Source organism: Pseudorasbora parva, chromosome 4 (genome assembly GCF_024679245.1).
Source record: "Pseudorasbora parva isolate DD20220531a chromosome 4, ASM2467924v1, whole genome shotgun sequence".
NCBI lineage: Eukaryota > Metazoa > Chordata > Actinopteri > Cypriniformes > Gobionidae > Pseudorasbora > Pseudorasbora parva.
The window spans coordinates 32,550,934-32,565,663 of record NC_090175.1 but is presented as its reverse complement, the minus strand read 5'-3'; positions in this window follow the sequence as shown (position 1 = coordinate 32,565,663).

The following is a 14,730-nucleotide window of genomic DNA, read 5'->3' as shown; positions in this document are numbered from 1 at the left end:
GCTAGGTTGCAGTGACATTCATTTCTTAATTTTATGTCAGGAGTGCATTATTATCGATCTGTTATGAACGATATTTTGAATAGATTATCAGACACACGTTCATTCTCTCTCGTCTGCACTGGCTCTGTGTTCACAGAGATCGCAAAGAACAGCTTTCAGTTTAGCTCTTAGTTCAAAAGTGCTTATATTTGGAGAAATATTGACATATCACGTTTGCAAAATATTTTGTCATACAGAATACCATTTCTATTAATTTCTCACTGAATTATTCGATATAAAAGAGTTAAAACATGCGCAGACCTCTCTCTGTGTCTCTTCTTAATGATATGCATCAGATATGACTCAGAAGGCATTGATTCGCCTTCTGATCTGTCATTCATCTTTCTGCTGAACACCGCCCTCTTGCACGACGCGCACCTCCTGTGTGGACACTTCCTTATTCTGGCTCGGTGAAGAACGAGTCTGTTCTACATTTCTACACGTGAACTAAGAAGCTAATAAACACACGATAACTATGGAATAAGGTTTTTGTGTGATTTGTCATGTGATTTCGGCTATTTTATATCAATAGTGGATGTTTACAATGTGACTGCTAACAGGTGTAGCGATTAGCTCCATATAAAATTATACATATAACATGTTTTACCATCACCATTTGAATGAAAATCCCATTACATCGCGACAGGAAACTAATAAAAACAATCGACGGTGGTCTAAAGTGAGATAAAGAATGAAGGTGTAGCGAATTAGCCCTTAAGGGAAATATTAATAATTATTCATAACTCATTATGATTTATTATGAATATTTGAATCATTTAAATAGATTAACTTTATGTAGCTACATTAATATTGCAATCAATCAATAAGTTCATTTGTGAACATTGATTATTACTTGATTCAAAGAAAAGGATATTTTTCATGGCTACAGAAAAAGTATTCTTCCTTTGTATTTACATAAGCGCTTAGAGCGCATAACCAGATCATTTAAGGGACAATTTGTTTGCAGGCAGGGAGTCAGAACCAAACATATATTGTGCACAAAATTTAATATCTATAAATCATGAACGAGACATGAAACACATACATACACAAAACATACATAGCAAGAGTTGAAGTGAAAGTGATTAGAAGAACCGGGCCAGTACAGATGGATGAAGTCTAAAGAGTCTAAAACCTTGAGAGAAACCATCGGTGACTACAAGCCCCTTTGTCTGAACAAAGGGGTTTACAGTTTTACTCACTACACAGCAATTTGTTTTGCGTATGATACTTGCATATGGCTTGAGCCGTAGAAGGTGGAAATCGCAGGAAAAAGTTCGATGGTTTGGTCTGATAGGTTTTACCATGCATGATTCCTTCCGTGGTGAGTGAAGGAACGACGGTGAACTTGCAGAGTCTCTGATGGTCGAAGAAGGTCGACATGAAATGTGTATGGCCGTGTGTGTGCCTCGGGTTTCTGGTCCCACACAGCACATGGCTTTGTGTATGGAGGCTCTACCTGCTTGGAGGGCCTGCATTGGTGGCCTGGCTCAAGGGCCAGCCACGATGACGTGTTGGTTCAGCCAGAGAGAGAAGAGAGAGGGAGGGCATCCAAGCACCTCTCTTTTTAAGGTCTGGGAGTAGTCACACCCTCCTGGTTGACTTGACCAATGAGATTGTTTGGATTTCCAAGCGGGAAATTCCTCTGGAGATTTTATGGCTCTTTGTTTCAAGCTTGAATCAATGGGTCTCTGCCCATTCATACTCTAATTAATGCAACAAACACACACTGCATTCTCTGAATAAGTGACATACATGGAAGTGTAAGTCGTGAAGTGAGCATTAATTTGATAGGAGACATGACATATATGAGGTTATCTGAACTAGTAAGTTGTTAAGACAAAGACAAAAAGATGCATGTTCATTTATAGATGGTTGTCTATAATTTGAGGCAAAAGCATGTGTTTTACAAGCTTTGTGTCTTTAACTCTGGACTTTTCATGTGGCCAAATTCTTTTGGGCCATAAAACGTCTTATCAGATGGTTTCCAGGGTAACGGAGAATCTTTCTCTGTTGTGTTGGGGGAAGGTCTGTTACTCAGCACAAAGCATTCAAAACATATTTGTTAAATGTAACTGGCGATTGTGTGTTTGATTCGCCTGAGTCGCTACATAAATCCCCCCTTTCGACAGTTGTTGCCCCTCCTATAGATAACAACGAGCGATATCAAAGGATCAGGAAGATCAGACACACCACAGCAATGTTAGGCTCCAGTTGTTTGTGTCTCCTGGAGTGATGAACGTTCCACGGCAGATAAGGCAGACAGTAGCCAAGCTCAGGTCTCTGTGCTCGTGCAGCAGGTGTCGAGGCAGCAGGTGCCCTGACGGTGTGTCACCTGTCATCCAGAAGTCCGTTTGTGTGGTGCAGGTGTCTAGTTTCAGGAAGTGGTTAGGGGTCTGTGTGACCTGAAGAGGGTTTTAGACTGACCTAGTGCTCGTAGCAGGAGGGCAGCAGGCTGTTGTTAGCCTCTCAGTCACGAGAAGTCCGAAGGATTGGAGTTCTGCTCTGCTCTGCTCTTGTGGCTGTGCTGACAGGAGCTTGCCTGAGCTGTGTCGGGCAAGGAGTTGGAGGCTTGTTCATGGAGCTATTTTGCTGGTTTCAGCAACTCCTGTAACTCTAAGATAGTCGTATCCAGCTATCTTTGTTCAGCCTTCGCTTGACACGTGTGTAAAGGGTTTGGCAGAGGATGTTGTCATCGGCCGTGGGATGGCCTGTGGTGTGCGCAGGTTGAGGGTGCAGTCTTCCATGGCTTTGCCCAGTGTCTTGTACCTGGATGGTTTCCATAGTGACAGTTCTGCACTGGTCCTGTGCTTGCTCTGTCCAGCTGCTCTCATTGTTCAGCAGCTGTCTGAGCCGTTTAAAGTCTTTTGATTTTGGTTTGGGCCTCAGTCTCTAGCTGGTCTGTGAGACTTTGAGGATGTGTCCGCTCCTTGCTGGTCTCTGTGATCTGCTGTGTAAGGTTGTTTTACCTTCGGTTTCAGATTCATGAGGTGGAAGCTAAGGAGTTGGAACCCTTGGTCATCTGTGTGGCTGCAACTCTGGCTTGAGTCATGTACTGTTAGTCCTTTTCTCTCATTGTCCAGTTGTGTTGGCTCTGGTGCTGTGGGCTTTCCGCAGCCCTGGGTGGAACCATGTTCCTCGCAATGGCCAGTCAGTCCTTTAGGTCTCCTGCCTAGGAAGACGGACTGTGCATCTGCAACATTTTGGCACACTTGTTGTTGAGAGTCGGGTGAGGAACTAATGCATGATCCTAAAGAGTTCACAGCTAAAGGTTCATTGGGTCAACTAGTGATAAAGTATAAAGCTTGATGTCTCTGGCATAGCTTGCTATGGAAATGTGTCTGCTTTGATTACTATCTTAGCTGTAGGGGCTAAGTTTTGCTTAGCTGTAGAGCTAAGATTTGAGTGGTTCTGAGCGTGTTTCAGAAAGGTGTAAGCCGAGATTAAATAAATGACTTAAGATGGTTCTTGTGGTCAAATTATTTCTCAGAATCTCCTATTGGCTTGCACAGGCTAGGTCTTTTAAGAGGTGGCAAAAGGAGAAGAACGGCCTTCCTATTCAGATTATCTTTATAACCAGTGCTCAGAACTATATTTATGCTCTAGTAGTCTTGGAGATTACTGTGTAGCAGGGTCACAGAGCTTTGTGCACTCATTGAGTGTAAACAGAATCACAAATAAAAATTGTTTGTCTCTGTTCCCTTTTGGGCTCTATGGGGAGACGAAACCACACTATATAGAGGTACAAGGTGGTGCCTGTACTTTCAGATATTCAAGAATATGACGTTTTTTTTTTGTTGTTTTTTTTTTGCGAATTTTACTCATGTAAGCTCTTTCTGCAAGTGCTTCTCTTTCTTTTTTTTTCTTTTTTTTGGACTATAGGCTTCTGGCACTTGTCTCAAGAGTAAGTAAACAGTTTTGCTACAAGTTAAAACTTGTTTAAGCACACAGAATTACATCCACCTCATGACTGAATACTGATGTTTCTTTCAGCGAATGAAACATAGCATTGATCAACAGGTAGCTATGCTTGTAGATGCAGCTTAAGTTTAGATGAATGACATCAATCTGACTATAATCTTTAAGGCCTTTACACGGTTGAAAGGGGAGCATCGCCCAAATCTATATCTATATAACTGTACTGAGATTCCTTCATCAGAAACAGGTTAAGCACTACTGCAAGTGGTATTTTTTTCTTTCCAACCAAAGCAGACTAATTAATTCTGGTACAGTTTATATGCTGCTGAGCTGAGATTCTTTTGCCAAAACAGACTTAAGCTTTAATACTGAAATTAGAGTCTCTTTCCTAAAATCAGTAACCTTATGCTGATACCATTTGACCTATGTTAAGATGTGTTTAAGATGTGTTCTACTTTCTGTTAAAGTAGAGATGTCAATTCAAGCCATCACTTCATCTGCACCCTTCAAACCAGCACTAGTGATCTGCATGGTCATGGACTATAATGTCATGTGTCATAGTTTTCAAAGTCAGACCTTTAGGTGGACAGTGGTTTAAGCGAATGGCTCTAGGCCGTACTAGCTTAATCAACTCAATCTGTCGTCAGGGATGCATGCGCTATCTGGAGTTAGCATTTTTCTTTTGAAAAGTTATTGTCATGAAAATTAATGCACAGCAGTGCCAAATCAAACAGTGTATATCAAATATCTGTATATTTCAACACTATGTATAGGCTGTTGACATGTGAGGCTCACAGCCATTAAAGATTTCGCTTTAAATCAGTAAAATTCAAATTTCCCTAATGCAGAATTTTGCGTTTTTGTGAACACACTTTCATCTACCTTGACACTTGTATGTCCTATGCTGACTAGGAACTTTTCCAGAGGGTGCCTTGCATTGTGACCAGGCTGGGTGCCTTCTGGTGATCCACTTTGGTTTCACTGTTTCAAAGTTCAAAGTCATTGGGGTTTTGAGAATCTCTTCAGAGGCGGCCTTGTGTTTATTAAAGGGTCATGAAACCCCCCTGCTGCAGCGGTGTTTTTTCACACCTTCGATTTGAAAAAGCTTGTTAAAAGGGGAGTGGTCGACTGTGAAAAGGTGGGATGGTATTATGTGGGAAGAGGGAATGTTTGCATAAATAGGGGAGTGTCTGTCAGTAGGTGCATTAAGATTAGCAATACCAATAGCTGCAGTTACAGCGGTTCTGAGACATGTTCTTGGTTCACGTTGGCATTGTTTACCACAGTGAGATTAAATGAGGGATGAGTACAGCGAATGAGAGAGCTATGAGTGGCGTGCAGCAGAGATCGCAAATCATTCAGCTCTTCAAAGTTCAAACCAGCATAATTCAGTGAGAAATGAAAATAAATGTTATTCTGCGTGACGAAATATTTTGCAAACGTGATAAAACTATATTTGTCCAAATATGCACGCTGTTTGGCAAGATGAACAACGTGCCGACGTGATAAGAGAACGTGAACCACCCAACATGCGATGTGATCGAGATGTGTAATTCTAGATCGGGGTAAAAGCGAAGGGGTTTGAGGCTAGTCTCGACTGCACATCTGAAGCAGAGCGATGCGCGCTGGGTTGCCGTGATGATCCGCGCTGTCTATCACTCGGCAGCTAAATCTATATTTGTCCAAATATGCACACTGTTTCACTAAGAGCCCGAACACATGCGGTTTAGTGCATGGCTGTGACGACAAATAAAACAGAGAGGACGTGGCTTTTGTTCATTAGCCTACAGATTACAGATTGGTTATTTTCAAGGGGGTAATCTAGCGCTCGGAAAGCGTTCCACCCCTAGGGGCTGCCATTGCTAACCAAGCCATCACCTGCTGTTAGCATCCCATTGACTCCCATTCATTTTTGAGTCACTTTGACAGTGAATAACTTTACATCTGAGACGTTTAAAGACTCCATTTGTCCATTGTTTATTTCTAAAGAAACACAACAATGCATAAAAGGCTCCGTTACCTTGTATCTTACACTATCGCCCCGCAGAAGCTGTTTTTGTAAAAATAGGCTAACGATTGCGTCATAACCAACGCGACCCTGTCGCACAGTTGAGAAATTACCGTATAGACCTGAGGAGACGCTCGCAGGCAATCTTTTACTGTCTATGAGACAGTTGGGGGGGTGTGGAGACATAAAGTCTGATAAAGTCAAGGGGGAAGAATGGGGAGAAGCCCATAGTGAGCCAAAAGCAACGGGAGAAAATATTTAAACAACGTGATTCAGCTTTTACTTTCCACATCTACTAGAAGACTCACAGCTGTCAGACAGGAGGCTCACGTCACATCTACGTCGTAAAGCTCAGTCTGAGCCTGCGCAGTTCGCTCAGCCATCAGGAAGTGAGTGCCCCTAGGTTGATTTCATTCTTTCGCCGTTGACGTCAATGGGATCACTCGGTCCATTTCTTTTACTGTCTATGGTTATTTTGCACTCCTGACATCGATAGTCAACGCTTGCAGGTTCGGCGTGCGATTCCTCAGGTGAATTTTACTTTACCGAGCCTTTGTAGCAAAGGCTTCCACAGACGGCGCCGGTTACAGCTCGCTCGGCGCCCTTTACTGCGCAGTTCGCTCAGCCATCAGGAAGTGAGTGCCCCTAGGTTGATTTCATTCTTTCGCCGTTGACGTCAATGGGATCACTCGGTCCATTTCTTTTACTGTCTATGGTTATTTTGCACTCCTGACATCGATAGTCAACGCTTGCAGGTTCGGCGTACGATTCCTCAGGTGAATTTTACTTTACCGAGCCTTTGTAGCAAAGGCTTCCACAGACGGCGCCGGTTACAGCTCGCTCGGCACCCTTTACGTTATTTCGTATCAGCACAATGCCTAGCTTTCCTCCGTGACTTTTCCGCACGCTGCTTCCAAAACTTCCCTACAATAATGAGGGAAGACGAGCCTGACAGAAGTGACTGTCTCATGCATATTAACTAAATTATCTTGTATGCATACTACAGCGCAGGGATTGGACTGAATGAGCTTTATGTCATGAATATATATCGAGAATCGCTCGGAGCGGTCGACGTCAGCATGTGCCCAGCTGCCCATACTTGGGCCGAAAAGGCCGCGCCGACGTCAGCATTTGTGACGTTGCTCCGACTAAGCTTTTCAAACCGGAAGACAGAAATCGCTCTGAAAAAATGCAAAAATAACTATTTTCACATATTAATACCATTAATGAGTACCCTTAGTGTTTTCAATGATGTGCAGCCTATACATATCTGTTTACATCTCAAAAAAAGTGTTTTGGGGTTTCATTACCCTTTAAAGGCCTTCTTTCTCAAATCACATGCATGACATAGTGTGGAGCTTGGCAGTATTGCCTACAAGGTGACTAACTGGTGTTGGAGGAGAAGGTTCTTGAAGCTTGAAACCCGAGTCTGTAGTAGAAACACAGGCAATTTTATGTCTGCCCTGTTTAGTGTGTTAGGGCAGTGCTCAATCCACTTTCAGGGTCTGAAAAGTTCTCTATGTTGGCCTGTTTCAGCTGCTGGTAGTCCGAGTGGAGGTTTCCTGGCTGCCGAGCCATAAAGCGTTGCATCTCTGGGCTGGATGTGATCCAGAGCAGATAGAGTCTATCTTGGTGGTTCACCATCGCCGAAGACTGCAGGTGAAGGTCAATTTCTCATGGATAGGCATGGATGTTGAGGTCTCCTGCAAGCTTTGGTGTGAGAGCAGGAAAGGGTCTGTCCATTTGCTTGAGGTCTGCACGTGTCATTTCAGGGTTTTTCTGAATGCATCCTTTTCCTTCTGCGGTTGCAGGAAAATGGCTGGTGAAAGGTTAAGCAGAGGGCTTGGGCTCCTCCCCCCCTTTGCGTCTGTGTGCAGGGCTGGAGGAGCTTGCGCTGCTGATGTGAAGTTCAGCAGAGTACGTCTTTCTTTTGAGGATTCATTTGCAGTTGGTCAGGCTGTTTTAGTTCTTTTTGGACCACACCACATTGAGCTTGTCTCTAATGCTGCGGGATTGCTGAGTCAGTGCTTGGACTTCAGCTTCTGGCTGCATGTAGATGGCCTCCAAAGGCCTTAGCTTTAATGTCTTTTCTATTTAAGTTCCACATTGGCTGTTTTAACAGAGTTTTTGTGTGAAACAGTTCTCTTTGGAGGTCTTGTACAGTAGCTTTATCCAGCTGCTCTTGGTGCCCAGCAGCTGTCGGAGCCTCCTGAAGACCAGTGATCTCTTCCAGTAGCTCTCTTCTGTCGGCGTCCTTGCATCTGAGCTGTGCCTTCTCATGCTGAGCGGGGGTTGGTTCTCTGTGGATCTCTGTGACTTACAGCGTCAGTCCGTTGACCTCCCTTTTGAGGCCTGTGGGGGTGTTGCCAAGGAGACGATGGTACTGGTCAAGTCTTTGTAGCTCAGCCTGGTGTCTGCTGTCCACTTGTGTTGCAGTTTCACTGTTCCATTCTCTGCCATTGCAGGTTGCTGTCTGCTTTAGGCTGAAGGATTCCCATCACATGCTCTGCCGGGTCTACAGGGGTTCCTGGTGGTGGCAGGGCTGGATGTCTGGGGCATAGTGGCACACTTTGTGGGAGAACGAGAGGGAAATGGCAAAGGCCACTGCAAGTTTTTACAGAGCTGGTGAGCTAACTGTGTAGGAGAATGGCTATGGGGGCCACAGGAATGGTTATGTGAGCCGCCTAAGACACGATGGCTGAAGGGTGCCGCTAGTAAGGCAAGGTGTTAAGATTTGATGTTGGGAAACACATGCTATGAATTTGAGTATATTGGTTGACGGGCTGTAAGCAGTCAGCTAATGACTGGGCTGTACGTGTGGTCAAACTATTACTCAAACACAGATGGTTCTCACAGGCTTTCACTTAGAGAGTAACAAAAAATAAACAAAACTGGAAAAATAAATAAATAAGATGAGATCAGAAAGGGAAAGGGAAAAGAAGAAAGGAGTGTTTTTACCTCAATTTTATATTTATATATATATATATATATATATATATATATATATATATATATATATATATATATATATATATATATATATACACTTTATATTTAGTTTCAACTAGGAGATGACTAAGCAGGTGTCACTTGTGGGTGATACTGCATAGATCATACTCATAGGGTTAGACTGTTAGCTTAAGCTAGCAGGGACACACCAAACAACTTAATGTCAAAAGAAAAGAAATAATGGGAAATGTTTCTAGTTCTGTATGTGGTCTACAGTGCATTTGGCCGGTAATCTTATACAGAGAAGGAAGATGGTGATGGTAAGGTAACTAAAGTAAGGTAAACGTACAAAAGAATTTCCTTATAGCTTCCAGAAACTAAAAGACAAGGTATGTAGACAAGTTGACATAAATTAAATTTGAAATTTAATTAGATCCATCTTAGCTGAATAGGGATATTCATGCTAAATGGAAGTCAATGAAATAAAATGAAAATAGAGGAATGAAGGTGAAATTAGAATTTCCTTATAGTTTTAGAAAAACTTAAAAGGAAATGGAAGAGTTGATTTAATTAAATTAGAAATTTAATCAAATTAAATTTAGCTGAATAGGGATATTCAGGCTAAACAAAAGTAAAAAATAAAATGAAATTGGTGGGATATGGTCAGAGTAAGACAAAAGCCCTATTCGGACTGGATTAGTTTAACATGGGGACGTGGGGGTAAAGTAATTATTACCAGAGGTTCTCGGTGATTTTAGTCCCGTCCGAATGTGCCATCTCGGTAATCATTACGGACAATAGCCCTATTCGGACTGGATTAGTTTAACATGGGGACGTGGGGGTAAAGTAATTATTACCAGAGGTTCTCGGTGATTTTAGTCCCGTCCGAAAGTGACATCTCGGTAATCATTACGGACAATGTCAGTAAAGATTACCGAGACTTTTACCTTCTGTAAAAACGTCCGGAAAAATTACCTCAGGTAATACTAATCCCGTTCGAATAGACCTGCTGTAAAAATGTATGGCAAAATTCCGTCATTGCCTGTTTAACCCTTTAGGCGCTAGAGGTTTTTTCCTAAAACGTTCGATTTTGACATCTTAATTTCAAAAGACTATATCCTAAAAGTGATAAAAGATAGAAACTTTCGATAAATTACAGAAATATTAAGGATGACCCAAAGTTTAGGTAGGGATTACATTTCCCCATCTAAATTGCATATTCATTAATAATAATAGTAATAATAATCTAATGCTTTATAATCTTTTGTTTTCACTGATTCAATGCGCTCTTGCTTGAAGATTTTGTATAGAATCATGATGTTTTTTTTGAGTCGGGGATGAAGTATGACATGTCTGCCATCTAGTGGAGGGGAAGTTGAACGGAATTTGACACCCTATTTGACAAAATCGGCCGTTTTATTCAGTGCCGCATCTTGTCGAGTAAACTCGACCGTGGCGCCTAAAGGGTTAAAAGTTAAAAAAGAGCACATTTTGCGACCTTGGAGGCGCTTGAAGCATTCGGTTGCATTGTAGGTGGTGGGACAAATCTGTGGAAAATGTCCAGTATTTTCCACATATCATTTAAAGCAAAAAGAAGATCAAAAGTACTTATTAGAGGCACGACACATTTTAGCTCTAGGAAAGTGTCTATTACCAACATAATCCAATCAGAATCATTACACTGGACCTAACTGTTTATTAAAACACACATATATATTGGAGACGGAGTTCAGACTGGCGCTCAGGTTATGTGTTTGCTCACGTTATAGCAGTAACGTCATACGCACATGACGTCAAGGAGGTGCGTAAAGCGAGTTACTCCTCCCACTTCTGCTAGTTTTACTGAGATGTCTTATCCCGTGCGAATTGGCCATTAATATTACAGACGTCCTGAGGTAAAATGACTTTACCCCCATGTCCCCATGTTAAACTAATCCAGTCCGAATAGGGCTAATGTCAGTAAAGATTACAGAGACTTTTACCTTCTGTAAAAAGGTCCGGAAAAATTACCTCAGGTAATACTAATCCCGTTCGAATAGACCTGCTGTAAAAATGTATGGTAAAATTCCATCATTGCCTGTTTAAAAGTTAAAAAAGAGCACATTTTGCGACCTTGGAGGCGCTTGAAGCATTCGGTTGCGTTGTAGGTGGTGGGACAAATCTGTGGAAAATGTCCAGTATTTTCCGCATATCATTTAAAGCAAAAAGAAGATCAAAAGCACTTATTAGAGGCACAACACATTTTAGCTCTAGGAAAGTGTCTATTACCAACATAATCCAATCAGAATCGTTAGACTGGACCTAACTGTTTATTAAAACACACATATATATTGGAGACGGAGTTCAGACTGGCGCTCAGGTTATGTGTTTGCTCACGTTATAACAGTAACGTCATACGCACATGACGTCAAGGAGGTGCGTAAAGCGAGTTAGTCCTCCCACTTCTGCTAGTTTTACTGAGATGTCTTATCCCGTGCGAATTGGCCATTAATATTACAGACGTCCTGAGGTAAAATGACTTTACCCCCATGTCCCCATGTTAAACTAATCCAGTCCGAATAGGGCTAAACACACACAAAACAAGAGCTTACTGCAGCTAAAACCAGTGATGGGTGCCTTTGAGGCCTCAGGGGTCTTTTGAAGCCTCGAGACTCTCGCAAATCATTTGTCTTGAATCAGTGATTCGAAGCGCGCATCAAACTGCTAAAGTTGTGTGATTTCAGTAAACAAGATTGTTAAGCATCATGGCATTTCAAAATTATTTTAAATTTTCAGGTTTCTCGCGAAACAATGTCTCTATGTATAATTGGAATATGAGCACATATCGATTATAAATCTAGACACATTTGATGGTGCCCTTGATTACTAGTGAAGATGCATATTTAACATTCTCTTTGTCTGGTTAACCCAGCTTTCACAAAATGAGCACTACAATTTACTGAAAAATTATGCCTTATAAGAAACCTCAGGTTTAGATGGATCATTGATTGTCTTTAATTGAATACACCTTCAACAAGACATTTGTGAATGGTTTGTTAAAGATGTTTCAATAAGTTTTAGCTGCACTTCCTGTTGTGACCCCCAAGGGTCACCGGATTGTGGCGCTTTGAGTGGTTCAAATCAGTGAATCATTTGTGACTCAATGGATTTGTTTGATTCGGAGCTTCACAAGCTTCTGATCCTTAATAAGTTATTCAAAGTCCCTTAGTCTAAAGGGTCCCAAAGTCTGTAAAATCTTTGGTACGAAAGTTACACTCTATGCTCAAACGTGTCTAGGTGTTAGCAGGGTGCTAACAGCTTTAGTTAAGGTAGAGGGCTTTAACTTATACGTGTAGGTTGGCTTACAAGCTAGCTTTGGCTTACAAGCTAACTTGGGCTACACACAGGTCTGTGACGTGAGTGCTGCTATCAGATTATCAGAAGTATCTGCTCACACGTTCTGTGGTCATGGGTCGCCAAGAGACCAGTGCCAGCCCACAACGGCACTCGAAAGGGAGCAAACTTTCGAGCCCCGCTGAGGGCACACACTGAGAACTCTAGCGTGGTCAGTCATGACTCACAAATCAGACAGCACATCACTCCACAGACAATGGTGACTTTCTAGTTAGCTAGGCTAGAATTTACACCACTAATTTGACGCGATTGTTTCATAAGAACGGTTTGACGCATCAATATGAATACGATGACGTAACGAATAATAATAAGGCCTTGATCGGTGACTGAGGAGGATCGCTCAGTCACCATTACAAACAATGTAGTGATATTTCTTCGTCACGCAGTTTAATTCATGCTGCTAATCTGAGATTTCTTCATCATGAAAAGACTTAGGCATTAAAGGCTGAAAGTAGTGTTTTCCTTCATCCACAATCAGGACCATTTATTCTGGTAGTTACCGTTTATACGTGCTGCTCTGGCATTTCTTCATCAGAAATAGTCTTACACTTGTTTAACGACTGAAAATATGATTTCTTAGATCATTTCAGGTTAGTTTCTTATCGTACGATTTAAACATGCATTCTAGCACTGGTAAACTGTCTGCTGTTCGCAGGAAGGTACACTTAAGCTCTAGTTTTGCTGATTTTGTCAGAAACTTGTATGTGCATTTATGATGTTAATACAATTTTATGGTACAACACATGATTGATTACTGGATCCGTCTGCAAACAATTGTTTAAAATGATGCCCGCATCAATCTTCACCAATTTGTAGCGAATTAGCCCTTAAGGGAAATATTAATAATTATTCATAACTCATTATGATTAATTATGAATATTTTAATCATTTAAATAGATTAACATTATGTTTCTACATTAATATTGCAATCAATCAATCAGTTCATTTGTGAACATTTAGTATTGATTATTACTTGATTCTAAGAAAAGGATATTTTTCATGGCTACAGAAAAAGTATTCTTCCTTTGTATTTACATAAGCGCTTAGAGCGCAAAACTAGATCGATCATTTAAGGGACAATTTGTTTGCAGGCAGGGAGTCAGAACCAAACATATATTGTGCACAAAATGTAATATCTATAAATCACGAACGAGACATGAAACACATACATACACAAAAAATACATAGCAAGAGTTGTAGTGAAAGTGGTTATAAGAACCGGGCCAGTACAGATGGATGAAGTCTAAAGAGTCTAAAACCTTGAGAGAAACCATCGGTGACTACACGCCCCTTTGTCTGAACAAAGGGGTTTACAGTTTTACTCACTACACAGCAATTTGTTTTGCGTACGATACTTGCATATGGCTTGAGCCGTAGAAGACCGTCCAGGTGGAAATCGCAGGAGAAAGTTCGATGGTTTGGTCTGATGGGTTTTACCACGCATGATTCCTTCCGTGGTGAGTGAAGGAAGGACAGTGAACTTGCAGAGTCTCTTATGGTCGAAGAGGGTCCACATGAAATGTGGATGGCCGTGTTTGTGCCTCGGGTTTCTGGTCCCACACAGCACATGGCTCTGTGTATGGAGGCCCTCCCTGCTTGGAAGTGTAAGTCGTGAAGTGAGCATTAATTTGATAGGAGACATGACATATATGAGGTTACCTGAACTAGTAAGTTGTTAAGACAAAGACAAAAAAATGCAAAATACCATACAGAAGAAACATTTTACAAGACAGTTATGTGTTTACATACAATGTCCTGGGGTGCATGTTCATTTATAGATGGTTATCTATAATTTGAGGCAAAAGCGTGAGTTTTACAAGCTTTGTGTCTTTAACTCTGGACTTTTCATGTGGCCAAATTCTTTTGGGCTGTAAAACGTCTTATCAGATGGTTTCCAGGGTAACGGAGAATCTTTCTCTGTTGTGTTGGGGGAAGGTCTGTTACTCAGCACAAAGCATTCAAAACATATTTGTTAAATGTAACTGGCGATTGTGTGTTTGATTCGCCTGAGTCGCTACAAAGGTGTAATTTTAATGTTTTAAATTGTGTTATGTAGCTTGTTGCTAACTGAAGCTCTAACCCAGATAGCAAAATTGCTCTGGCCCAGATCCGGCCCACACTTGACACTTTCATCTGGCCCACTACCCGCGTGGAATGATGGCACTTGGGCGGTCCACTCCCGTTTGTCAGATTTAGGCCACAATCAAGCCATAGCAACGCCGCATGTCAGCCATGAACAAAACGCATGAAGCAGAACTGGCCCACATCTGGCCCAGATAGCAAAATTGCTCTGGCCCAGATCCGGCCCACACTTGACACTTTCATCTGGCCCACTACCCGCGTGGAATGATGGCACTTGGGCGGTCCGCTCCCGTTTGTCAGATTTAGGCCACAATCAAGCCATAACAACGCCGCATGTCAGC